Genomic DNA, 27,666 nt, shown 5'->3' on the forward strand with positions numbered 1-27,666 from the left:
GTAGTAAAAGGAAATATAGCTAGACTTCAAGGAAGTGAATACACTGCCTCAGCCAAGCGCCACAAGCTGGGTAGCTTAAAGCAACAGGCACGTCTCAGAAGTCCTAAATCCAAGTGTGCACAGGGTTGGTTCCTTCTGGAGGCTCTTGGGAGACACTCTCATGCTGACAGTCGTTGGTCATCCTGGGCTTATAGATGTGTCTCTCCAACCACTGTCTCCATCCTCACACCTTTCTTCTCTGGTTTCTGTGTCTTCTCCTTTTCTATTACAAGCACTCTTCCATTGCATTTAGGCCCATGAGAACCCGGTAGGTTCTCATGTCATCTCCATCCTTTCCCAATTACATCTGCGAAGATCTTACTCAAAATAAGGTCACATCCCGAGGTTGTGCGTGGGCAAGAGGGAAGCAGTGAAAGCAGTTAGGAGGTGGTTCTTATTTCAATAACATGTCAGATGGATTAAGTGGCTTGAGTTGGGGTGATAATAAGTCCCCCTATTTTAGATCTATGGGGAGAATTAACAAAGTTTGTGAGAAAGTGGAATCAAAGATAAATTTATTTTGGTGCAAAATTCTTTTGAAATTTTTGAATAGAAGGATCTTCAAACAGTTCATGGAAAATGCATATGATGAAAAAATGATTCACAGATTTCAAAAGTATATTGCATCAAAATAAACTTTTAAAATTATATTATCCACAATCTTTGAAGCATCCTTGTATTTTTAAATAGATTCAATAGAATTTATTGACATACTAGTTGAGATTTTCTTCTCCAATGCTTTAGAAATAAGAGAAATATTGACTTAGGGAAGAGAGGTGGCTGTGTGGAAGCTCAGTAGGTGTTATTGCCTGCTTGAGTTTGTGATGAACAGAAGATGAATCTGAGTTATGGTTTATAACCATTGTATGAAGGTGGGGGAAATAGGGAATTTTTCCTTCTTTATTGTTTCATGTTTCTTATTAAGAATGTCTATGGGAGCAGGTGTTGTGGTGCATCGGGTTAATGCACCGCTTGGGAAAACTGCATCCTATGTTAAAGTGCTGGGGATTGAGTACCACCTCCATATCTAATCCAGCTTCCTGCTAATGTGCACTCAGGGAAGCAGCAGACAATGGCTCAAGCACATGTCAGTTGCAGAATTTGGGGAGTGAATCAGCAGATGGAAGATTTCTCTCCCTTTTTCCTCTCCTTTCTTCCCTCTCCCTCACTTAATCCCTCTCTGTGCCTTTCAAATAAATAAAACAAATAAACCTTAAAAAATATCTATGGCTTAACATGTTTTGCAGCAATTCAGATAGAGCAAAATTTTAAACATAAATAAACTGTTCTCAAGATAGGAAATGTATGCACACAGCAGGGATTGGTAACTGTGGATTTCTTATGCAAACCCCATCACCTAAGCAGCTCTATGGTTTGATTCACTATATCTATTTGAAGGAAAATATTTCTCTTCAGAGGAAGGAAAATGATCTTACTCATCTAAGAGAAAAGCAAGGAATTGCATCTTAAAGAGCTTTAGGAGGCATGCTGGGTCAGAAAAACAATAATGAGACTTAATATGAACCTATGAGTGCTTTGGTAATAGTTTAAGCTGAAATCTCGATTTTCTTCACAAGATACAACTCCCAAGAGACAAGACATTCAGGGAAAATGAAAGAAATGAAATATGATAAATTATACCCAATATAAGATTTGCAAACACATCTCTTGGTATTCAATGCAAAATAGAGAATAAAGATGCCTCTCATAACTAACTGCCTCTTCATGGACCTTGTCCATTGATACAACGGTGGTTCTGGTTAGATTTTATCTAAGGAATATCCCCCCCATTTGTCTAAGATTTATTCAAAACCTTTTACCTAATTCTCATGCTTTTTCCTTCTCCATAAAAGAATGCAGGGATTCATTTAAAGCCACCCAGTGTCCCCCAGACAGAGCACTGTCATTTTTGCCCCTCAGGCTCTACCATTCTTGTCCATGGAGGGTCCCTGTCTTACACAATTGTTCTGTTTTTCATGATCTTGTTTGAATCTCACCTCCTGTCTGATTTGTGTTGTCCTGTGACATCAACACACACACATCACATATTTCTCCTTTTACTAAAATGTTCATAGTCCTGCCATGTCCATCTCATGTCTCCGTCTGTTGCTTGGGCTAACGCAATAGTCTCCTCACTGAACTCCCTGCTTCCATCCTTGGGCCCTGTGGTCATTCACCACATAAAAGCTACAATGGAATTTTCTAAACAAACTGAATTACATTATTTTTTTCTAAAATTCCTCCGCTGGCTTTCCATAACAGTGTCAAATTCCAAGTTCTCTCCATAGCTCCAGATTCACCTCCACCAGCAACACAAGTCATTCACTCTTGGTCTGCTTTTCTGTGCCTGGGTTCCCACCCACATCATCTTACCTGAAATAATAATTCTCTTTCCAAGTTTCACTCTCTTTATCCTTTAGATCACATTTCAAACTTCATATCCTCATAAATACTTCTCCATGCCATCAGACTATATCTGGTACCCTAATTTATGCCTTCATAGCTCCTTACCATATTTTTCATAGCACTTAAGCACATAGCTTAAAATATGCAATGGTATGTCAAAAGTTTGTGGGAAATGTGTACTTGAAAAAGCCATGCACAGATTTCAGTATTTTTTTGCAATGAAACAGACTTATCTTTTAATTTCAGTTTTTCATTTATAAGTATGCTTGTATGCTTGAGGGATTGTACTAAAGGGTCACGATGGAGTTAGCATGAATTGTCTCCAAGTGTCTGGGAGGCCACCCTGCACAGAGTAGTGGCTAACTCAACTGTTTGCTTAATGAGCAAATAACCCTCAATTTCTACTGATACATATTCTATCATATCCAGCATTCCTACTTATCTTTGCATTTACCTCCCTCAGAATATGCCACATGTAAACACTGTGTTGAACATTTGCAACATCAGTCAGTGACTTGAGCACTTTGTACGCCTATTTCTTGACACCACTGGTGACTCAGCATGTGTACATGGACTAACTACTATCTGCAAACATTAGTGCTTCTCACAAGTAGAATACAAAATGAAAATAGTTAAGAGGGAACATTTCTTTACCTCTTGTGAGAAAATAACAAACATTGCTGCCATGCTTACATTCAGTTTTATAATTTCAGAGCAGTAGAGATACATCAGAAGACTTATTTGTAAATTTTTTAAAACTATATTTGAGAGACAGAGAGAGAGAGAGAGAGAGGGAGAGAGGGAGCCAGCTGTTGACTCACTCCCCCAGTGTTCACAATGGCTGGGTCTGGACTGAGACCTCAGCTGGAAACACAATTCAAGTCTTCCACATCGGTGGCAAAAATCCAATTACTGACCCATCTCCACTGCCACCCAGGGTCTGCATTACCAAGAGGCTGCAGTTGGGAGCCAGAGCTAGGAATCAAACCCAGGTACTCTTACCTTGGGTGCAGATGTCCCAGGCACAAGAATAAAGACTGCTCTATCAGCTTCATATTAAATGAAGCACCAAGGAGTGAGCAGATAAGTGACACAAAGCTAATTAATGATTCCCAGGGATGAGACATCCAAGCTCCCCTCTGCTACTCTCACATTTGGTAACACTTTAGCACTTGTACACATTAGAATTATCATCCAACACCTTCATTTTAAAGAGATGTTATTAGAGTAAGTTGTTTGTCCATAGTGACAGTGAGTGAATTTGTGACAAAAGTGTGTATGAGAGGTAGCAGGCCTTACGGTACAATCGTTAAGCTGAAACTCGGGATGCATTGGCTCCAGTCCCATCTCTGCTTCTGATCCAGCTTCCTGCTAAAGTGCACCCTGGGAGGGAAGAGATGGTGACGCAAGTTCTGGAATTTCTGCCACCCCTGAGGGAAACCAGGATTGCGTCCTCAGTTCCCTGCCTGTTGCAGCCATTTGAAGAATCAATGAGCAGATTCAAGACCTCTTTCCCTCACCCTTTCTCTTTCCCTCCCCCACTAGCTCTCCATGCCTCTGTTGCTTTTTCAAATAAGTAACACTTGTAAGAAGTTGGTCTCAGAATCTATCTGGGTCTCTTGCCTCCATCCTCACTCATCCCTCTTCATATTTGTTTTTGCTTAACTGTAAGCCATAGAGAAGCATCTCTGTCCAAAGCCTCACAACATTTGGGACTGAGAGAACTCAGATGCCTGTGCAGAAACAGAATTTGCTCATATTGACTTTGCCTACCAAGTAGTCAAAAGAGTGTTCATGAAGATGGGGATCTGGGGTCAGGTGAACTGTTTGCAAAACTATCGCTGACAATCTAATGTGGCCCATATTGTTGTCCAGTTTGATTTGAGCTCTCCGTAACTCTGAAGAGGGTTAAATGTCAAGTAACTAGAAGGGAAAATTAACCAGTTTGGCATCTAAATGTAGTGTGCAGTTGTAATGATTGCTCTCTCACTGTTACTAGGAGAAGAATTCTAGAGATTTATAAGCCAATCGTAGCCTGGTCCCTTAGAGAAACTGTTTCTGGATCCAAAACCTGCCTGTGGGTGAAAGTTTTAAGTGGTGTTTTTAAATGTAAGTAAGCAAGCAAGCAGTTTCAAAGTGCTGAGAAAGCAGTATGTTCCATACTGAAAATATCTATTTTCAGCCTTTTTCATTTTAACCATAGTGATAACTTATTTCATACAGCTAATGCACTTTACAGAGCAAGTGTTTTAAAACAAAGGTTCCTGTCCAAGAAGAATAGTCTTATTCAGCCATCACCATAAACAGAGCGCCATTCCCTTGTTCTATCCTCTATAAGTGGCAATAGAGAATCCATAAAAACAACCACTTGCTGGTGTAAATCTTTCTTGTAAATGCCAGGTGTATATGTATTTATATGGTTTTGGTGGGTTGAGAATTAACTTAGTACTTTATAAAACAGGAACTATTGGATGTGAATCAGTGATCTAAACCACACATTGAAATAAATTATGTGGGAATTACCTTACCTGTTCTTCTGTTCAGTATATTGAATTCACCTGTGAAAGCTTAGAGACTCTTGCATTAGGGGAAAATCTAAGTGAGTAGAAAAGAAAAACAAATAAGAAAAAAGTGTAAGTAATGTATAGAACTGCAGTGCCATCTTGTTTACCTAAAGGTTGCTGTTTTATTGCCCCTGAGATTTTAAAAACAAATCAACAGGATAGGTTGATTAACGAGTACTAAGTTACTAAGTTATAGTACTAAGTATTTTTTACAAGCTATGAGACTGAGCATTTTCACCATAAAAATATGATAAATATTTCAGGAGAGAAATGTGTGTACTGTAATTTGAACACTACACAATGTATATCAGTAAATGCATCAAATCATCACATGGTACTCCACAAATACACATATGTATACTTTTTATGTGTAAATTAAAATATAAATAAATAAATTATCCCCCCCAAAAAGAAATCATTTGAAAAAAATCAGCATTTTCTCTGAAGCTTATAATTGGCTTAGCACTAAGGGAAGAACTTTAGGTGTATGTATTGCCAGATTTAACTCTCCAAAAAACAGCAAACACATGCAGAGGAAGAAATGGAGACTAGAAGGATTATAATAAAATGGTCAAGCTCGCACAGATATTCTGCAGCCAGTATGCACTGGTGTGTTATAATACAAGTCTGCGAATGCACTGTCTGGAGATGTGCACTGGAAGTAGAGTGCCAACTGGATAGCATGGAAAGCAGGAAAAAGGGGGAGAACCTCCCAGGTTGGCAACTCTAAACACTTACTGGCACAGCCTCTTCCATGGTGGGGCTGGGGGTGGTACAGTAGGGCTGCTACAGCCGCCCCTCAGCTCTGCTCCACCACAACTCCTGAGTGCTGGCAGGTACAGGGAAACATTTAGGTTGCCTGATATCTGAGCCAATGGCCTACCCTGCCACAGGGAGCTTCAGTGGTTAAAAACAACAAACAAACTGGCGGGTGTTGGCTCACTTGGCTAATCCTCCACCTGTGGTGCCAGTACCCCAGGTTCTAGTCCTGGTTGGGGTGCCAGATTCTGTCCCGGTTGCTCCTCTTCCAGCCCAGCTCTCTGCTGGAAGGCAGTGGAGGATGGCCCAAGTGCTTGAGCCCTGCACCTGCATGGGAGACCAGGAGGATGCACCTGGCTCCTGGCTTCGGGCCGGCGCACTGCACCAGCCATAGCGGCCATTTGGGGGCTGAACCAACGGAAAGAAGACCTTTCTCTGTCTCTCTCACTGTTCGAGTCTACTTGTCAAAAAAGAAAAACAAACCCGCATCAAAACCTCTTTCTGGCTGCTTTCTTACAACTCTATCATCCCCCCTTCCTCAATGCCCTCTCACCACGTCATACTATCACACACAGGGTAGTTATTTCATGTCTTTCCAGCTACTACGACTGTGTGTGGTTCTCCTGTTGTCTGCTCACTGGAGTCACCTGGGGGATGTAAAATTTAAAGCCTGATCCCCCTAAGCAATTAAAATCCACTCTAAGGGGTTGGTTGCCCCATGGTCTTTTATAAAACTCCCCAGATGATTCTAGTGAGTAACCAGAGTTGAGTCATGCCCTAAATTTGAATGAACTGAAGCTCCTGGCTTAAACCAACAGTGGGCTGACCACTTACTGTGTTCCCCGTGGCCTCAATTTACACATGAGGCAGGTAGAGAAAAAAAGCCCCAGTGGTGTGCTATGAAGTGTCAAATTGAATGGCTGCAGGGAAGAATAAATTCTGTGGCTGGGAGAACCATGTCCTTGTCTTAACCTCACAATGTAGATCCAAGGACATGAGCCTGCTGGGACCCCACTAGAAGACTAAGTTCCCCCAATAAATGTGAACCTGTTCTTTTATATCCCCAGAAAAAGGATATGCACAGAAGTTTTCATTTTAGGAACCACATTTTCCAGCTCAGTATTTTCTCTAAACTACTGTGTCACTCCCTCAGTACTTTCTCACACTCTAATAGATGTGACCCTCTTTTTTTTTTTAATTATTTGACAGAGACAGAGACAGCATGAGCTGCCATTTGCTGGTTTCACTGCCCAAATGCTTGTAACAGGCAGGGGTGGATGGGGAAAGTGGTGAACTGAATTAAGGTTCTCATGTGGGCCACAGGGACCCAATTACTTGAGCCATGGCTGCTGCCTATCAGGATCTGCATTAGCAGGAGACTGGAGTCATCAGCCAAACACAGGACTCAAACCCAGGAACTCTTACATGGCTTGTGAACCTCCTGACTGTCAGGCCAAATGCTTGCCCCTGGCGATCGATTTCTTAAGGATCTGTGTTTTGTGCTTTGTGAATTCTCATTCACCTTTTGTATCTTCCTCCAACATCTGGCTAGATGGAATCATTTACTCAATTATATTTTCTGTAACCTGAGGGAAATACAGTCCATGGTTAGGCTGCTGGTTTAAAACACACATTCCACTCAACCTGGGTTTTGGAGCTACATTCTGGTGGTTTCCTACATTCTTAGAGTGCAAAGTGGAACTCTGATTTTTTTTTTCCCAATGAACCCTATGATCTTGTGATCTCCCAATCTGTATCACTTTCTCAGACTCCCTTTTACTTAGAAATGTCTCATGACCTAAGAAGACTTCCCTAGAAGTGGCACAGGCAACTCAAACTCAATGGGTCCAAAGCCAAATCGATATCATCTGTTATCATCTTTATGTCTATTTCTCCATACAGTTGGTACCACCTCTCATTTGTCATTCAGGCTAGAGTTGCGGGTGTTTTCTGGAGTTCTGCCCTCTTCATCACTTCCTGTATCAATCTCCCTCTGCCTATCATCCCCAAGAGCGGCTGATTTCACCTCCTGTGTATTTCCCGGCTACCTTCCTATTCAGCACACCTGGCCCTGCTCTCGCACAAGCACCACTACTAGAAATGCCCAGTCTTCTAGCCAGGTCTCACGGGACAGTCAGCAACACACCTGACAGAACTCAAAGGTAGTAGCTTGGGTGGGAGCATGGATGGGAGGGACGGTAGGGTGGGAAATATCTCTATGCTACTAAATCTGTATAAATGAAATACATGAAGTTAGTTCACCTTTATCAATGTTTTAAAAAGTTGTTTAAAAAAAAGAACTCAAAGGTAAACCAAACTGTTGAAAGGCCCACTTAGCTTTCAGTGTCTCCCTAGGACAGGAGAAGGTCTCATCTGTTCAGCTGCCCATGGGTCCCTCTGTGGACTGGCCCTTGCCTTCCTCTCCACCAAGAACACACTACAACCTCTATCTAGAATGCAACTCTCCAGAAATGATACATTCTGCATTCCCCCTGCGATCTGCCTTGTATTCTGTGCCTTTGGGCCTCTGCCTTTTTTTTTTTTTTTGGCTTATTCTGCTCATCACCCAGGACTCATTTCTGTTACATCCTCTTCCAGGAAACTGCATCTGGTTTCCATTGACTCGTAGTTCTTCATTTTCAGAGTATCCTGGGAAATTCTCTATCATTGTATTCACAACATTGAATTATAATTAATCATCACCCTTCTGTATAATGTGAGCTCCTTGAATTCTGTGAGTGTGCTTTCTATCCGCAGCAGCTAGACAGAGCCTGGAACTCAATACAATATTATTGAATTACAAATGAATTCCTCTTTTATACTCAGGACATACTGCTTCCACAGTACTTATTACCTCCTATTGTATTTACTGTGCTCTTTTTCTATCTGTTCAACTAGGTGATTAACGCCAGAGAATTGACAAAGTTTGAGTGTTACTCATCTGTGATTTTGCCTGAAGAATACGTGCTGTACCAATGACAACTAAAAGAAAGGAGGAAAAGAAAAAGGAGGGAAAGCACAATTCCCATATAATCATTCAGTGCAATCTTAACACTTTAAAGAATAAAAATTCAAGTAAAATTCATAATGTTTTCCCTAACTTCTTTACTCAAACAAATGAAACAAAGATTCCTAAAGTGTGTTTTTTTGTTTTTTTTTTTTTTGACAGGCAGAGTAGAAAGTGAGAGAGAGAGAGACAGAGAAAGGTCTTCCTTTGCCGTTGGTTCACCCTCCAATGGCCGCCGCAGCGGTGCACCGAGCTGATCCGACGGCAGGAGCAAGGTGCTTCTCCTGGTCTCCCATGGGGTGCAGGGCCCAAGTTCTTGGGCCATCCTCCACTGCACTCCCTGGCCACAGCAGAGAGCTGGCCTGGAAGAGGGGCAACCGGGACAGAATCCGGCGCCCTGACCGGGACTAGAACCCGGTGTGCCGGCGCCGCAAGGTGGAGGATTAGCCTAGTGAGCCGCGGCGCCAGCCTGATTCCTAAAGTTTTAAGAAAGAGTTACATCTTTCCACAGGTGACTGTAAATAGAATATGTATCTCACAGTATTCCAGATTGGGGCATTATAAGATTTTGAAAGGGATCAACAATTCCTGTGACTGAAAATTGAAGGAAATAGCTCCTTTGCATGTGGAATGGGCAGAGACACGCTAGAATGAGTAATGAAGAAAAATGGAACTTACATTGTACATACATGCAGCATGAGTCATTTATGTTTTTAGCTCAAGCACAATGTTGTTGAAAACATGACATTAATTCATGCAAAACCTTAAAACATCAGCAATTAAAGATTCAAGAAAAGTAGTCAGTAGTATTTTAAAACAATAGACATTTTAAAAGCCCCAAACAAACAGCATAATGAGTAAGAATATTAACTAGTACTGAAAATATAATTAACATTGTTTTATCTCTAAGAGGGAGAGAGAAAGAAAGCTACAATTTTTTAAACAGCAATTCTATGGAATGTTCAATCACTTTGTTCCTTTTTTCCTTTTGTGTCATTTCTCCTCACTTCCAGATAAGTCATTAATAATTCTAGCTGTCTTTGGACAGTGTTAGCCCAGTCATTTCGTAACTTCTTTTTCACATAACATGTTCTTTTTGGAGATGAAAAGATTGTTTTTTCTATGTTCTTTACTGTTGTTTGTAGGTGGGAGTGGAATACAATCTAAAGAAGGCCTGCACAGTCTCTGATAGCACAGCTGAAGAGGACGGTGACTCATGCTAAGAACTGCAGCTGTCGGTACCTGTCAGGAGGAGTTAGATTCCGTGAGCCAAAACTCCTCTGGCTGAGAACACATTCCAGCAAGTCTTAAGACAGGGAACTAGAACAAGACATTCAGAGTGGAAGAAAGTCATGAGATCTGGCTGAGACAGGTTGGTATTGCTGAAGTCAAGGGCCAAGTTGTGAAAATGTGGTTTCCATGCACCTGTGTTAGAATCACTGGGGTTGCTTGTTGAAGACACAAATGTCTGCCTCAACCCAGAGCTACAGTCGCAGATTCCCTGGGGGATGGGTACCAGTTCACCCAGGGGACTCAGAGTCAAACAACAGTCCGAAGCCATCTGTTTTAAGCCCAACATAAAATATGTGTAATGCTTGCCTGTTACCTTCACAGTCCTGATTGCCACACTATTTTAGGCGGGGCCTTAAATCCATTAAAATTTAGGCAATTTGTTTGGAAATTTTTGTATTTTACTAGCAAGGAAATACTTGGGACATTAAATCCCATATAGGAAATCCCATACAGTGCTACAGCACAGAGGTGAGAACTTTTGTGAGGTTCTGGAAGGATCTGGCTCACTGAATCCCTTCATGATCATTCTAACTTCTTCAGAGCACTCCAAAGGCCTGCCCTTGAAGAGTGCATGTTTTTAATGATGTGATCCTCAAAGGAAATATGCTAATTTGTAGACTCAGATGATTTGTGGGTATAATATACCATTATAATATAATATATATACACTATATAATATACTTTACATCTAGTATATTATAAAGTATATTATACTACGGATATTTGTGGGTATAATATACCATTATAAAGTATATTATACTACAGATTTGACTGTAGACTCAGATGATTTTGTGGGTATAATATACCATTATAAAGTTAAGTAGGATAGGATCGACCACCAACAAAGTCTTAATCTAAGAGAATATAAAATACTAAAGTTGCAAATTCCGATATCATAACATGAAAACGAACATGAAATGGATGCATATTTTGGAATATGTTATTTGGTAGACAAGATATGAGAAGAATAGGAAATCATGCCACGTCTCTTCCGAGATTTCCAAACCTGGGTACAAAATGGGTGGTACTCAAGCCCTGCCCCAAATTGTGCCTCCTTTGAGTGTTCAGTTAAGACCTAGCACAGAAACCACTCCTTCTGCCTCCAAGTAGTATGAAAAGACAGGTTCAAAACTTGTAAAGGGCAGCATTTTGTCTCTCAAAGTCACCCATATTCCCTCCTAAGTGTATACATTCCCTTTGCTTTGAATAAGTCTTGCTTCTCTGCCCATCTTTATCTGTGACTCTTCTTTGAATTCTTTCTCACATGGAGACAAAGATCTGGATCAAATCTAGCCAGGGGCCATACTCCCACACATATGCATTAAAAGGTTATTATTAATTTATTTGTATCACCATGAAGGAGTAATGATAGATCTTAACCATTATTATTATATTAATTAAAATGTTTATAAAAATTTGAAGAAAGAGTGAATCATTGGGCTGGTTAATGTTGATATTGAGAGGGAAGAGGAAAAATTCTACAGGATGGATGAGTTCTTTCATAATCAGCATTGGAGACAATCCAGTAGTGACATGGATGATAGCTGAGATTATGGGGAGAGGCTACCACTAAATGGCGAGTAGCGTGGAGGATACCAGAGGCAAACAGAAAAATCCTGTCTCACACTGGCGCAGTGAGATGTTACGAAAGAGTCTGAAGCAGAAACACATTTCTTAAGTACATGTAAATCTGAGAAGTGGGTGGCTCAAGAGGAGACTGGTTTACTTTCAAGTCCACATTAAATCTCTGTGCTGTTTCTCTTTGCTCTCAGGAAGTGTATTTCCCTCATGCCATCCAAGCCAATATTCTAGATAAAGGTTGTTTTATGTTTAAAAAGCTAGTATAAATTATTTGAATGCAAGTGAACAAAAAGTGAATTGGGGATTTACTATAATAATAACAACACTTGGGCATTCAGCACTTTTATTCCAACCACATTGCTAGGTGATTTACATATGCTAATTTTGTTTTCATTACAAACATACAATGAAGGCACTACTTTCCCAATTTTTGGAATATAAAATAGATGCTAAAGAAGGTAAAGAAGGACTATAGATAGGTGATAGAGCCTAGGTTTTTACTCAAACATGATTCATTCTAAACCTCTCTATCTTAATTGCAAGATTGAATACCTACAAAAACTAAATGAGGGTTAAATACCTAGGATGTACCAATTGTAAAACTCCTATGCTTATAAGCTTCTCTAATTCATAGAAAATAAGGTCAGATTTATTTCTAAACAATTCTTTCATAATGTCAGGAATATTTTTGTGGGATAAAGTGTGGCCCATGTGGAAATACTTCAAAACAGGTCTTTAGAAATTATTAACATCACAGAAGGCTCACATCTTACCAGGAATTCTCTCAATGGCAACTGCATTTAATAATGTTCATAGAGAAAGAGAGGGTGCACCCATCTACTGGTTTACTTCCCAAATGTCTGCAACCAAATGGAGGTCAAAGTCAGGAGCCCAGACAAAACCAGAGTCTCCTATGTGAGTTGCAGGAACCCAGGTACTTGAGCCTCCCAGGGTCTGCATTAGCAGGAAGCTGGAGTCAGGAGCTGGAGCAGAGTGTCAAACCCAGGCATTCTGAAGTGGGACATAATTGCTTTAACTGCTGTCGTAACCTGTAGGCCAAATGCCTGCCCTAATAATATTCTTGTTATCCATAAATCAAAGTCAACTCTCTGGCTTTTTTCCATCCAACTGACACTTAGGAGTCCCAGCTCATACTTGGAGCCTAGTCAATGGATAGTCTTGCCATCTGAAACAATGGCATAATCTTCAAAGTTTTCTGCAGTTGGGCAATATTTCTTTTTTCAGAATGAGCCTCCACTAACTTTCCTCTTCTCAGACCCAAACTAAAACTCATCAGTGGATGACTTTGTCTAGCTAGCAATCTCCTTCTAGACTCATTTCACGCATTGGCACTCGCTGACACCCCTTCTCTCACACATAGAAGGAGACACCTGCCTTCTGGATGCTCCTGCAGCACCCAGCACATCTGTATCCTGCGACTTTCATTACACTTGTATGTAGCTGTAGATTTAGGTACAATTTCACTGATTCATCATTGTATCCATGTTTACCACCATAATGGTTTACATACTGCTGTAACAAAATAATATTTATAAGTTGACTGCACGAGTACTTCTGATGTCTATTTTTGAAGTGGCTTTCTTCCTCAGATAGCAATGGTGTTGACTGTAAATACTTTTATATACTTTTATACAAATTCTTAGGTCTAGATCTCTGGCGATAGAGTCAGCTAACACTTCAGCCTCCCAATTTTAATATCATAATAAAGCCCCCAATCTTAAAGGAAAAATAATTTTTAGAAGAGTTCCTTGTCATATTTTGAAGTGAAAATATCTAAAACTTTCGTCTTGAGGTGAGAAAAGTGAAAAGAATACTAAGCATCCATGTACCCTAGTCTTATTGTCTGGATCCCATACAAGCAATCTAAAAGATTTACAGATAGATATGGCTCAAAACCTTCCAATGAATAAACTCAACCTATTGTTGTAATACAACAGTCATTCATTGTTTTTCTCTAAGAGAAGCTTTGCAGTGGTTAAGAGACTCAGGCAGACTGCTTGGCCCAAATTCTCTTGAGAGATAATTAATGGATTTCAATTACATCTTGGCACTGACTTAGTCACTGTCATCTCTTATATGGACTAGTGTAACATCCTTGTAACTGTTCTCTCTGCTTCTGTCCTGGCTCCCTTACAGCTAGTTCTCTAAAGAGCCTTTTAAATGGTCCAGTAACAAAGATCTCTCTCTCTTTTGCCACACCTTCCTCCAATGGCTTCCCATTTCACTGGGCAAAAAGGCCACAGTCCTCCAAGAGATCACTCTATTCATGCTGGCTTCCTGCTCCAGAGCTGACCTCACTTCCTGTTACTCTACTAACTTTCCCCTTCTCTAACCCTATTTGCCACTTTGCTCTTCCTTGATTGTGCCAAATACTCCTCTGAGAAACTGCACATTGTGACTTACCACGTCTTCTGCCTTAACTGCTCTTTCCTGTATTCATTGTCTGCACGGCTCAGGCTCATTCACTTACTTTACTCAGGTCTCTGCCTAAAGACCATGTGGTCACCATCCAGTCTAAATCAGCCTACACTTTCTCACTCCTTGCTGTTCACTACTTGTTCCCACCTAACGCATTACAGATGCATTGATGTACTTCCAATGTGCTGTCCAAGGCTCCAGGACAACATGGATTCTATTAACATCCTTTGGAAGAGGATCTGGTACACACTACATACTCGATAAATATGTGCTGAGTAAATAATGGAGTACCTCCACTAAAAGAGCTTGTAATTCAGCTATGTTGATGCACTGACATAAAGTGTTAAAATTACCATCTGTACAAGTTTGGTTGTACAATACCTGAAGGGGGTGTTTTGTGGTAGTATGGAATTAAGGGCCAGATGTGGAGTAACTGGCATAGATGATACATTTAGTGTCCTGGTATGCCTGAGATTATGTTATACAGGACCTGGAAGAAAAGCTATTTTTCTGTTTCTAGGTTGCTGCAAATCATGTCCCAAATTGGGAGACAAAATTTGAGGACTGCCAGCTCCTGTATCCTGTAGGCTTCCAAAATTAGCACATGGTCTGATCATCCTGTCAAAGTTGTCCCCACAGCTTGGAATGGATGAATATAAAATTTACATTGCTGCCCTGCATGCTTATAAGGGGATGAGCCTGTCATCAGTGTCCTGGGATATGGCCAACATCTACAGAAGAAACTAGAATGTTACACAGCTGAGAGCCTTTGGTCTTGGTATTCAAGTTGGCAGCCTCCTCCTTGTGGTTTCACTCCAGGGATTTGCTGTGTTCTCTGTCACAACCTAGAAACATGGAAAATGTGGAAGACAGCCTGGTTTCCACCCACCACCCAGCTGTCCTCAGGGCACTGTTCTTATAATTACTTGTTTGATGCTCAGAAAATGCAAATAAATTTGGATATTAGCAGAAGAAAAACACAGAAATGAAGGTAAATCTATTGTAGGAATGGCAACTAGACTCTTAGGAATTAAATTACAAATCATTTAAGCAGCCTTATACTTTTAATATGTCTGTCCTTGACCCTAATTTCCACATACCCTCTATTCTAATAAGTATAGGTCATTGTATGCGCACAATTAGCTTAGATGAAATAAGCTCACATACTTACAAAGTTAGGAAGATGAAGCTGCAAGCAGACATTTTTGCTACAAAACAAACCTCACTTATGATAGAGATGTCAACCCATGTTCCACCCCCACTGTAACTCCTAGAAATACCTCTCATCTAAGTTTCTTCGGAGACTGTTACAGGAGCTCCGAGCTGCCTCCAGGGTTAAAATTAAGTCACCTTTACATGCAAGTGCTGGAGAAGGATCTTCTCCCTATCATCTGTCCTAATCAGAAAAATAAGCACTGCTTTACATTCTTTTTCTCTTTCCAGCTTTACCTATAAAACATTCACTCTCCAGTGAATAGTTGCATTAACTTTCATGCAAAAACACACTTCTATATGTAGCAAAAGCCTTCAGGCTAAAACCAATCCCTCAAGACTGATTTTGCCAGAGGGAAAAATGTTAGAATTCCAGAGCTGTTTTCACAAGGAAACAAGTCTTCAAATGACAGAGGCCTTTCATTGCTCCCTACTGCCACCTTCTGCCTCTAGGCTAGAGGAGAACCAAGCCAAGATTTGCTTCAGCAGCACACAACACACGGTTGGGATAAGGCCTTGAAGTTTAGCCTGGCTCCTTCTATAGTGGTGACCCTCTTATTCATGCATCCATACTTTTTAAAGTCAGATGCATAATAGTGTGCGCAGTATACAAACTTTTGTGTAACAAAAGGAAGGAAGTATTTGTATTCGTGTTTATGTTGGCATAAAGGAGCACTGAGTAGGCAATAAATCTGTTTAGGTGCTGTTCAGACTTTTAGTACTGCTTGAGCTTTGCATTATACAGTCATATTCCACAGAAGGGTGTTTCATTAGCAGCAGACCGTGTACGTGAGGCTGGATACCAGATAGCCTGGGGGGCGCAGTAGGCTACTCCATCCAGGTCTGTGCAAGTGCACTCTGTGATATGCAGGAAACAACAACATTGCCTAAATGTGTGTTCCCCGTGTAAACATTGTTAAGTATTGCACCTGCATATACTCAAAGATTCATATGTCCCTTAGAGGGTTGGGGTCGCCCTTCATAATATTTAACTAGGTTTTTGTCTAACCTTTGAGAATAATTGTGATACCACTTAGTTTTCAGGTTTTTATGCCAGGGACATTTTTCAGTACCCACAATTTCCAAAAGAATATGCTTGCTATGAAGAGAGGTCACAACTAGATTTTATGACTAAAAACAGGAGAAATTTATTGAAAATAAAGAACAAGTTTTAATCTTGCCATCTTTTTTCCATTAATTTCTCAGCCCCCTTTGATTTGTTAATAAGAATGCACTAGAAAAAATAACTCTACTTCCCTCTTATTTTTTAATATCACCAATCAGTTTTTTTTTTTTTTAACAGGCAGAGTGGACAGTGAAAGAGAGAGAGAGAGACAGAGAGAAAGGTCTTCCTTTTCCATTGGTTCACCCTCCAATGGCCGCCGCAGCTGGTGCACCGAGCTGATCTGAAGCCAGGAGCCAGGTGCTTCTCCTGGTCTCCCATGTGGGTGCAGAGCCCAAGGACTTGGGCCATCCTCCACTGCACTCCCGGGCCGCAGCAGAGAGCTGGACTGGAAGAGGAGCAACTGGGACAGAATCCGGAATCCGGCGCCCCGACCAAGACTAGAACCCCGGGGTGCTTGCGCCACAGGCAGAGGATTAGCCTATTGAGCCGCAGTGCCGGCCATCCAATCAGTTTTTTGAAAGTTACTATTTAGTAAAGACCTACTCTATTCTCATGTCCATGGGAAACGGTGGTTCAGGACATTGACGTGACATGCCCACAGGCCCTAGTCAGCACCAAGCATTAATCTGTGTGATTAGAAAGTAATTACTTTGCCCTCATGAGGGCCACATTAGCCAACCCCAGGGCAAGCCTCCCCTTGAGAGAAAGTGACATGTTGACTGGAGACATTTAACTGCCAAGCCGTGGAAACTCAGGCAGGCGTCCTACAAATGAGAAATGTGAGAAAAGCTCCTTGTTTCCTTTCTTGTGCTAACATTCAGATGAGTTATGCTACATTGCTGCCCATAATGAAAATAGGTTCTGGAACTGTGCAGTAGAAAAATGATCTGACTGCTAAAATGTGTATCCAATGTTGAGATGGAAAGAACATCTCTCATTTTCTTCCTGAGCCTAAAGCTCTCTAACTCTTTCTATTTGGACATCTAAGCAGTGAGGACAGTGTCTGAGAATTGTTTCATTATCCAGGGAACTAGTTAATAAATGTACAAGATAAAATCACTCTTTGGGGCCGGTGTTGTGGCGTAGCAGGTAAAGCCTCTGCCTTTGATGCTGGTGTCCCCATATGGGCACCAGGTCAGGTCCCAGCAGTTACATTTCCAATCCAGCTCCCTGCTAATGGCCTGGGAATGGCAGCAGAGGATGGCCTAAATATTCGACCCCTGTCACCCACGTGGGAGACGTGGAGGAAGCTCCTGGATCCTGGCTTTGACCTGGCCCAGCCCCAGCCATTGTGGCCATCTGGGGAGTGAACCAGAGGAGGGAAGATTCTCTCTCTCTCTCTCACTATCTGTGTAACTCTACCTTTCAAATAAATAAATAAATCTTTTTTTAAAAAAAAATCACCCTAGTAGAAAGATCCTTAATATCACTATTTAATGCAGAGTCAAACAGTTTACTGAACTTTAATAATAGTAACCATGGGATGAATTCTTTCTTTAGCCTGATGGATTTGTCAATAGACCAGGGACAAACCATAAAAAACAGACCCAGGTAAATAGAACCATATTAAATAAAAAATTTTTGTTCTTGGACATTGATACAAAATTGAAAAATCAAACTATAGAATGAGAGAACATTTTTGTAATATATATCAAAGGATTTATAATCAGAATAGAGAACTCCTACGCATCCAATTGGGCAAATGATTTTCACAGACACTTCTCCAAAGAAGATATAAGTATGTTTGATAAGCCCACACGAAAATATTCAACACCAATAGTCTATCCGAGATATGCAAATTAAAGTCACAACAAAATATCACTACACACCCACTGGAAATGCTAAATTTAAAGTCATCAACAATATCAAGTGCTAGCAAGGATGTGGAGTTCTCATGTATTTCTGCTAGGGAAAGTAAAATGCAACCACTTTGGAAAACTATTTGACAGCTTTGTACAAAGCTAAAGGTACACTAGTGACATGGCACAGTCATCCCAATCTCTCTTATTCACCAAGACAAATAAAAGATACATCTACACAAAGACTTCAACATTAAGACTCTAATCAATTTTAGCCACAGTAACCAAAAAAAAAAAAAAATGGAAATTATCAAAATCTCCATCAGTTGGAGATTGGAGAGACAACTGGTGATATTTTATATAGTAGATCACTACTAAGGAATTAAAATAAAAGAAAAACTTGGATTTCTGACACATGCAAGGACAAAGGAGAGTCTCAAAAACATTACACTGAGTTAAAGTAGACATACACACAAGAGATGACACACTGTATGAGCCCATTTATATGTAATTCCAGAGAATGAAAAGTAATTTATAGTGATAAATAGCATATCAGAGGAAGCCTAGAGCAAATTCTGGGAGATGAAAACAATAGCATCTTTCTTGATTGTGCCTATGATTATCCAGAATTATACATTTTCCAAGACTCATTCAGTCATAAAATAGATGAGTTTACTTTATGTAAAGTATATCACAAGAAGATTATTTTATGAAGAAGTGTTCTCATGTGCTGTTTCACAATTTGCAAAAGATGCATATTAAATTAAAAAGCTTATAAATGCTGTAACGTTCTAAACAGGGCTGTAAGATGAAGGTAAATTATGGAAAAATCTGTTTGCAAAGCCTGGGTTATGTAGGTGATCTAAAAGTAATAATTACATTCTCTTCTGTCCAGTTTTTCTTACATGGAAAATGTAAGTAATGTCTTCAAAGGCGATCATCTATAAAATAAACACCGAGTAATGTATACAGAATGACATGATTATGAGTCAGAGTTTAGTCACCGAAGAACAATCAAAAGAGTCTGGTACTATGAGCTCCTTCCTCCTTTGTGATTTATGAGATGTTATTTGCTATTTACCTGCTAACTCTGGCATCTCACTTTGTTTTTTTTTTTTTTTTTTTTTTTTTTTTTTTTTTTTTATCTTTTATTTAATGAATATAAATTTCCAAAGTACGACTCATGTGTTACAATGGCTTCCCCCCCCATACCGTCCCTCCCACCCACAACCCCCCCCCTTCCCACTCCCTCTCCCCCTCCATTCACGTCAAGATTCATTTTCGATTATCTTAATATACAGAAGATCAGCCTAGCATACCTTAAGTAAGTATTTCAACAGTTTGCTCCCACACAGAAACATTAAGTGAAAAATAATAGATGATTTTTTTTAAATGATGATGAAATCAGATCAGACCTATTGTCACGTTTAATCCCAGTGAGAGTCAAGTTGGGAATTGATAATTTTTTTTTTTTTTTTTTTTTTTTTTTTTTTTACAGAAGATCAGTTTAGTGTACATTAAGTAAAGATTTCAATCGTTTGCACCCCCATAGAAACACAAAGTGAAATATACTGTTTGAGTACTCGTTATAGCATTAAGCCTCAGTGTACAGCACGTTAAGGACAGAGATCCTACATGAGGAGTAAGTGCACAGTGACTCCTGCCGTTGACTTCACAAATTGACACTCCTGTTTATGGCATCAGTAATCTCCCTATGCACCAGTTATGAGTTTCCAAGGCTATGGAAGCCCCCTGAGTTCTCCGACTCTTATCTTGTTTGGACACGGTCATAGTCAAAGTGGAGGTTCTCTCCTCCCTTCAGAGAAAGGCACCTCCCTCTTTGAAGACCTGTTCTTTCCACTGGGATCTCACTCACAGGGATCTTTTGCCAGAGTGTCTTGGCTTTCCATGCCTGAAATACTCTCATGGGCTTTTCAGCCAGATCCGAGTGCCTTCAGGGCTGATTCTGAGGCCAGAGTGCTATTTAGGACATCCGCCATTCTATGAGTCTGCTGAGCATCTCACTTCCCATGCTGGACCACCCTCCCCTTTATCCATTCTATCGGTTGGTGTCAGCAGATACTAGACTTGCCCATGTGCTCCCCTTGACTCTCAGTCCTTTCATTATGATCAATTGTGAACTGAAATTGATCACCTGGAATAGCGAGATGGCATTGGCACATGCCACCTTGATGGGATTGAATTGGAATCCCCTGGTATGTTTCCAACTCTACCAATTGGGGCAAGTCAGCCCGAGCATGCCCTAAATTACACATCTCTTCCCTCTCTTATTCCCACTCTTACGTTCAACAGGGATCACATTTCAGTTAATTTTCAACACTCAAGAATAACTGTGTGATAATTACAGAATTAAACCAGTCATATCAAGTAGAACAGACAAAAAAAAATACTATGAGGGATAATGTATTAAGTTGTCCATCAGCAGTCAGGGCTATGCTGATCAAGTCACCATTTCTCATAGTGTCCACTTCACTTCAGGAGGTTTCCCCTTTGGTGTTCAGTCAGTTGTCACCGATCAGGGAGAACATATGGTATTTGTCCCTTTGGGACTGGCTTACTTCACTCAGCATGATGTGTTCCAGATTCCTCCATTTTGTTGCAAATGACTGGATTTCGTTGTTTCTTACTGCGGTATAGTACTCTAAAGAATACATATCCCATAATTTCTTTATCCAGTCTACCGTTGATGGGCATTTAGGTTGGTTCCAGGTCTTGGCTATTGTGAATTGTGCTGCAATAAACATTAGGGTGCAGACCGCTTTTTTGTTTATCAATTTAAACTCCTTTGGGTAAATTCCAAGGAGTGGGATGGCTGGGTCGAACGGTAGGGTTATATTCAGGTTTCTGAGGAATCTCCAGACTGATTTCCATAGTGGCTTGACCAGTTTGCATTCCCACCAACAGTGGGTTAGTGTCCCTTTTTCCCCACATCCTCGCCAGCATCTGTTGTTGGTAGATTTCTGTATGTGAGCCATTCTAACCGGGGTGAGGTGAAACCTCATTGTGGTTTTGATTTGCATTTCCCTGATTGCTAGTGACCTTGAACATTTTTTCATGTGCCTGTTGGCCATTTGGATTTCCTCTTTTGAAAAATGTCTATTGAAGTCCTTGGCCCATCTCTTAAGTGGGTTGTTGGTTTTGTTTTTGTGGAGTTTCTTGATCTCTTTGTAGATTCTGGTTATTAACCCTTTATCTGTTGCATAGTTTGCAAATATTTTTTCCCATTCTGTCGGTTGTCTCTTCACTCTCCTGACTGTTTCTTTTGCAGTACAGAAACTTCTCAATTTGATGCAATCCCAATAGTTGATTTTGGCTTTGACTATCTGTGCCTCCCGGGTCTTTTCCAGAAATTCTTTGCCTGTGCCAATATCTTGAAGGGTTTCTCCAATGTTCTCTAATAACTTCATGGTGTCAGGACGTAGATTTAGGTCTTTAATCCACGTTGAGTGGATTTTTGTGTAAGGTGTAAGGTAGGGGTCTTGCTTCATGCTTCTGCACGTGGAAATCCAGTTTTCCCAGCACCATTTATTGAATAGACTGTCCTTGCTCCAGGAATTAGTTTTAGATCCTTGATCAAATATAAGTTGGCTGTAGATGTTTGGATTGATTTCTGGTGTTTCAATTCTGTTCCATTGGTCTATCCATCTGTTTCTGTACCAGTACCATGCTGTTTTGATTACAACTGCCCTGTAGTATGTCCTGAAGTCTGGTATTGTGATGCCTCCGGCTTTGTTTTTGTTGTACAAGATTGCTTTAGCTATTCGAGGTCTCTTGTGCCTCCATATGAATTTCAGCATCATTTTTTCTAGATCTGCGAAGAATGTCTTTGGTATCTTGATTGGGATTGCATTGAATCTATAAATTGCTTTTGGGAGAATGGACATTTTGATGATGTTGATTCTTCCAATCCATGAGCATGGAAGATTTTTCCATTTCTTGGTATCCTCTTCTATTTCTTTCTTTAAGGTTTTGTAATTTTCATCGTAGAGATCTTTAACGTCCTTGGTTAAGTTTATTCCAAGGTATTTGATTGTTTTTGTAGCTATTGTGAATGGGATTGATCTTAGCAGTTCTTTCTCAGTCATGGCATTGCTTGTGTATACAAAGGCTGTTGATTTTTGTGCATTGATTTTATATCCTGCCACTTTGCCAAACTCCTCTATGAGTTCCAATAGTCTCTTAGTAGAGTTCTTTGGATCCTCTAAGTACAGAATCATATCGTCTGCAAAGAGGGATAGTTTGACTTCTTCCTTCTTGATTTGTATTCCTTTGATTTCTTTTTCTTGTCTGATGGCTCTGGCTAAAACTTCCAGAACTATGTTAAATAGCAGTGGTGAGAGTGGGCATCCCTGCCTGGTGCCAGATTTCAGTGGAAATGCTTCCAACTTTTCCCCATTCAATAGGATGCTGGCTGTGGGTTTTTTATAAATTGCTTTGATTATATTGAGGAATGTTCCTTCTATACCCAATTTGCTTAGAGTTTTCATCATGAAAGGGTGTTGAATTTTATCAAATGCTTTCTCTGCATCAATTGAGATAATCATATGGTTTTTCTTCTGCAGTCTGTTAATGTGGTGAATCACATTGATTGATTTGCGAATGTTGAACCATCCCTGCATACCAGGGATGAATCCCACTTGGTCTGGGTGGATGATTTTCCTGATGTGTTGTTGTATTCTATTGGCCAGAATTTTATTGAGGATTTTTGCGTCTATGTTCATCAGGGATATTGGTCTGTAATTTTCTTTCAGTGCTGCATCTTTCTCTGGCTTAGGGATTAAGGTGATGCTGGCTTCATAGAAAGAATTTGGGAGGATTCCCTCTTTTTCGATTGTTCTGAATAGTTTGAGAAGAAATGGGATTAGTTCTTCTTTAAATGTCTGGTAGAATTCAGCAGTGAATCCATCTGGTCCTGGGCTTTTCTTTGTTGGGAGGGCCTTTATTACTGTTTCAATTTCTGTTTCAGTTATGGGTCTATTTAGGTTTTCGATGTCTTCATGGTTCAATTTTGGTAGATTGCATGTGTCCAGGAATCTATCCATTTCTGATAGGTTTTCCTGTTTGCTGGCATACAGGTCCTTGTAGTAATTTCTGATGATTCTTTTTATTTCTGTGGTGTCTGTTGTTACGTTTCCTTTTTCATCTCTGATTTTATTGATTTGGGTCTTTTCTCTTCTTTTTTTAGTTAGTTGGGCCAATGGGGTGTCAATTTTGTTTATTTTTTCAAAAAACCAGCTTCTCGCTTGGCTGATTTTTTGTAATGTTTTTTTGGATTCAATCCTGTTAATTTCTTCTCTGGTTTTAATTATTTCTCTTCTCCTACTAGATTTGGGTTTGGTTTGCTGCAGTTTTTCTAGGTCCTTGAGGTGCGCTGAAAGCTCATTTATTTGGTACCTTTCCAATTTCTTGATATAGGCACCTATTGCTATAAATTTGCCTCTCAATACTGCTTTTGCTGTATCCCATAAGTTTTGATATGTTGTGTTGTTGTCTTCATTTACTTCCAGAAAGTTTTTTATTTCTCTTTTGATTTCTTGAATGACCCAGTGTTCATTCAGGAGCATGTTGTTCAGTTTCCATGTGTTTGCATACTTTCTGGGGTTTCCTGAGTTGCTAATTTCCAGCTTCATCCCGCTGTGGTCTGAGAAGCTGCATGGTATGATTCTAATTCTTTTAAATTTGCTGAGACTTGCTTTATGGCCTAGTATGTGATCAATCCTAGAGAAGGTTCCATGCGCTGCTGAGAAGAATGTGAAGTCTGTAGATGTGGGATTGAAAGTTCTGTAGATATCTGTTAGATCCATTTGGGCAATAGTGTCAATTAAATCTGCTGTTTCCTTGTTGATCTTCTGTCCGGATGATCTGTCTATTTCTGAGAGTGGAGTATTGAAGTCCCCCAGTACTATTGTATTGGAATCTAAATCTCCCTTTAAGTCCCTTAGCATATCTTTTAAATAGACCGGTGCCCTGTAATTAGGTGCATATACATTTATAATAGTTACATCTTCCTGTTGAATTGAACCCTTAATCATTATATAGTGTCCCTCTTTGTCTCTCTTAACAGTTTTTGTATTAAAGTTTATTTTGTCTGATATTAATATGGCTACCCCTGCTTTTTTTTGGTTTCTGTTGGCATGGAATATCTTTTTCCAACCTTTCACTTTCAGTCTGCATGCCTCTTTGTTAGAGAGATGTGTTTCTTGTAGGCAACAAATAGTTGGGTTGTGTTCTGTGATCTGGCATCTCACTTTGTATTGGACTTGCTTAGCGTTTAACATACATTTCCTTTATTGACCTTTACCTTGGTAAGCACCCATTTTAATTTCTTCAACCTTGTCACAAATTTCCATAAGGTGAGAACCATGTCTGAATCCTTTATTATGGTTCATTTGTGCATACTAATATTCGATGAGAGTTGAACATTGTGTTGATGATGTTGATGATTTTTTTTCAAGATTTATTTATTTATTTATTTTTTGGACAGGCAGAGTGGACAGTGAGAGAGAGAGAGACAGAGAGAAAGGTCTTCCTTTACCGTTGGTTCACCCTCCAATGGCCGCCGCGGCCGGCGCGCTGCTTGAAAGTCAGAGTTACACAGAGAGAGAAGAGGCAGAGAGAGAGAGAAGTCTTCTATCTACTGGTTCACTCCCCAGTTGGCCGTAACGGCTAGAGCTGTCCCATCTGAAGCCAGGATCCAGGAGCTTCCTTTGGGTCTCCCACATGAGTGCAGAGGCTCAAGGACTTTCCCAGGCCATAGCAGAGAGCTGGATTGGAAGTGAAACAGCCAGGACTCAAACTGCAGATGGCGGCTTAACCTGCTATGCCACAGCACCGCGCAGTGTTGATGATTATACTGATACTCTTATTTTTAAAAAATATTGCCTCTTCAAATATTGCCGCATTATTTTCAAATAAAAAATCCTTTGATAGAATCATTCTGATACTTTAAAGCCCTTTCTTTCCTTTTCCCTTGGTATATTCACAGACCTAGTACCATTCATTTATGCACTACTTTAGTCTCTGAATAAACATGTATTGAGCATCTCTTGTTCCCAGGTACTGTGCTAAGTAGTGAACATACACAGATAATTATGTCCCCATGCATTTTTTAAAGATGTATTTATTTTTGAAAGAGTTACAAGATAGAGGGAGAGAGAGAGGGGTGGGAGAGAGTGAGAGAGAAAGAGAGAGAGAGGTCTTCCATCCGCTGGTTCACTCCCCAGATGGTCTCAGTGACTGGGGCTAGGCTAAGCTGCAGTCAGGAGCCAGGAGCCTCACCCAGGTCTCCCACATGGGTGAAGAGTCCCCAGCACTTGGGCCATCTGCTGCTGCTTTCCTCAGGCCATTAGCAGGGAGCTGGATTGAAAATGGAGCAGCTGGGATGTGAACCAGCTCCCATTCGGAATGCAGCCATCTCAGGCAGCAGCATTACCCACGACATTACAATGCCTGCCCCATATGCCCATGTTTTTTGTTTTTTTTTTTTTTCAGAAAAAAATTTTATTTAATAAATACAAATTTCAAAAGTACAGCTTTTGGATTATAGCGGTTTCCCCCCAATAACCACCCTCCCACCCACAAACCATTCCATCTCCTACACCCTCTCACATCCCATTCTCCATTAAGATTCATTTTTAATTATCTTTTTTTTTTTCACTTTATTTTTTTTTAAACTTTTATTTAATGAATATAAATTTCCAACGTACAGCTTATGGATTACAATGGCTTGCCCCCCATAAAATCCCTCCCACCCGCAACCCTCCCCTTTCCCACTCCCTTTCCCCTTCCATTCACATCAAGATTCATTTTCGATTCTCTTTATATACAGAAGATCAGTTTAGCATCATTAAGTAAAGATTTCAACAGTTTGCTCCCACACAGAAACATAAAGTGAAAAATACTATTTGAGTACTAGTTATAGCATTAAATCTCAATGTACAGCCCACTAAGGACAAAGATCCTACATGAGGAGTAAGTACACAGTGACTCCTGTTGTTGACTTAACAAATTGACACTCTTGTTTATGGCATCAGTAATCATCCTAGGCTCTTGTCATGAGTTTCCAAGGCTATGGAAGCCCCCTGAGTTCACTGACTCTGATAATATTTAGACAAGGCCATGGTCAAAGTGGAAGTTCTCTCCTCCCTTCAGAGAAAGGTACCTCCTTCTTTGATGACCCGTTCTTTCCACTGGGATCTCACTCGTGGAGATCTTTCATTTTTTTTTCCCCAGAGTGTCTTGGCTTTCCATGCCTGAAATACTCTCATGGGCTTTTCAGCTGGATCCGCATGCCTTAAGGGCTGATTCTGAGGCCAGAGTGCTGTTTAGGACATCTGCCATTCTATGGGTCTGCTGTGTATCTCACTTCCCATGTTGGATCATTCTCTCCCTTTTTGATTCTATCAGCTAGTATTTGCAGACACTATTCTTGTTTATGTGATCCCTTTGGTTCTTAGTCCTATCATTATGATCAATTGTGCACAGAAATTGATCACTGGGACTAGTGAGATGGCATTGGTACATGCCACCTTGATGGGATTGAATTGGAATCCCCTGGTATGTTTCTAACTCTACCGTTTGAGGTAAGTCAGCTTGAGCATGTCCCGAACTGCACATCTCTTCTAATGAAGAACTGGATTAAGGATTCCTCTGGGTTGCCTTTAGAAATCTCTCTTTTTTTTAAATAATAGGTAAAATCCAACAATTTTATGTAGTACAAGCAAGTGGTATTTATCCCACGTAAGCAAGGCTGTCAGCATTTTAAAAAATCAATAAATTGGACATACTACACAAACTGCAAAAATGTTAAATGGTTACATCAACTTTTGTAAAAGATATTTGGCATAAAAAAACTGAGCAAACAAGAAACAGAAGAGAAATTCCTCATCTAGATAAAGAATATCTACCAAAACCAACTTTAATAGTGAAATTGGACAGTTTTCCCTTAAGTTGGGGAAAGGGGGAAGTGTCTTTTTCTCACCACTACTTTTCAATATTATGGTGGAATTACTAGACAGTGCAGTAACACAAAGAAAGGATACAAAATGCATACATATTGGGAAGGAAGACATAAAACTGCTAGCAAATGTCATTATTGCATGTATAGAAAATTCAAAAGTACATCATAAGTACCCCTGGAACAATGTTAGTGTAGCAAAGTGGCGAATTACATGTACAATTTAATTGTTGTTCCATGTATGGGTAAGAGCTAGGATTTGAAATTTAAAAACAAAATTAAGCATCATTTAAAATTGCATCAGGTTAAAAAGCAAATCCCAATCGGTGTCTTTTAACTGGACAGTTCAGGCCATTAACGTTCAATGTGACTAATGAAAAGTGGTAACTTTGCCCTGCCATTTGCCAAAGATAAGTTCTAATATATGCTTTGAATTCCCTGTGATCTTTTGCTGTGAGGTTTCC

The 27,666-nt window shown here is 40.1% G+C and overlaps 1 protein-coding gene across 2 annotated transcripts in view; it reads right to left on the bottom strand.

The window, feature by feature from the left end:
• Positions 1–27,666, bottom strand: part of RAB27B (RAB27B, member RAS oncogene family) — a 190,168-nt gene that overhangs the window by 138,937 nt on the left and 23,565 nt on the right. The window contains exon 3 of one of the 2 annotated variants that reach the window (XM_070050167.2): positions 4,974–5,040. The exons of the other annotated variant lie outside the window; for it this stretch is intronic. The gene's annotated coding sequence lies outside the window, so the exon portion shown is untranslated. The remainder of the gene's footprint in view (positions 1–4,973; positions 5,041–27,666) is intronic. 2 annotated transcript variants of the gene reach the window in all.

Source organism: Oryctolagus cuniculus, chromosome 10, assembly GCF_051225735.1.
Source record: "Oryctolagus cuniculus isolate XC-2025 breed Fujian yellow rabbit chromosome 10, ASM5122573v1, whole genome shotgun sequence".
Lineage (NCBI taxonomy): Eukaryota > Metazoa > Chordata > Mammalia > Lagomorpha > Leporidae > Oryctolagus > Oryctolagus cuniculus.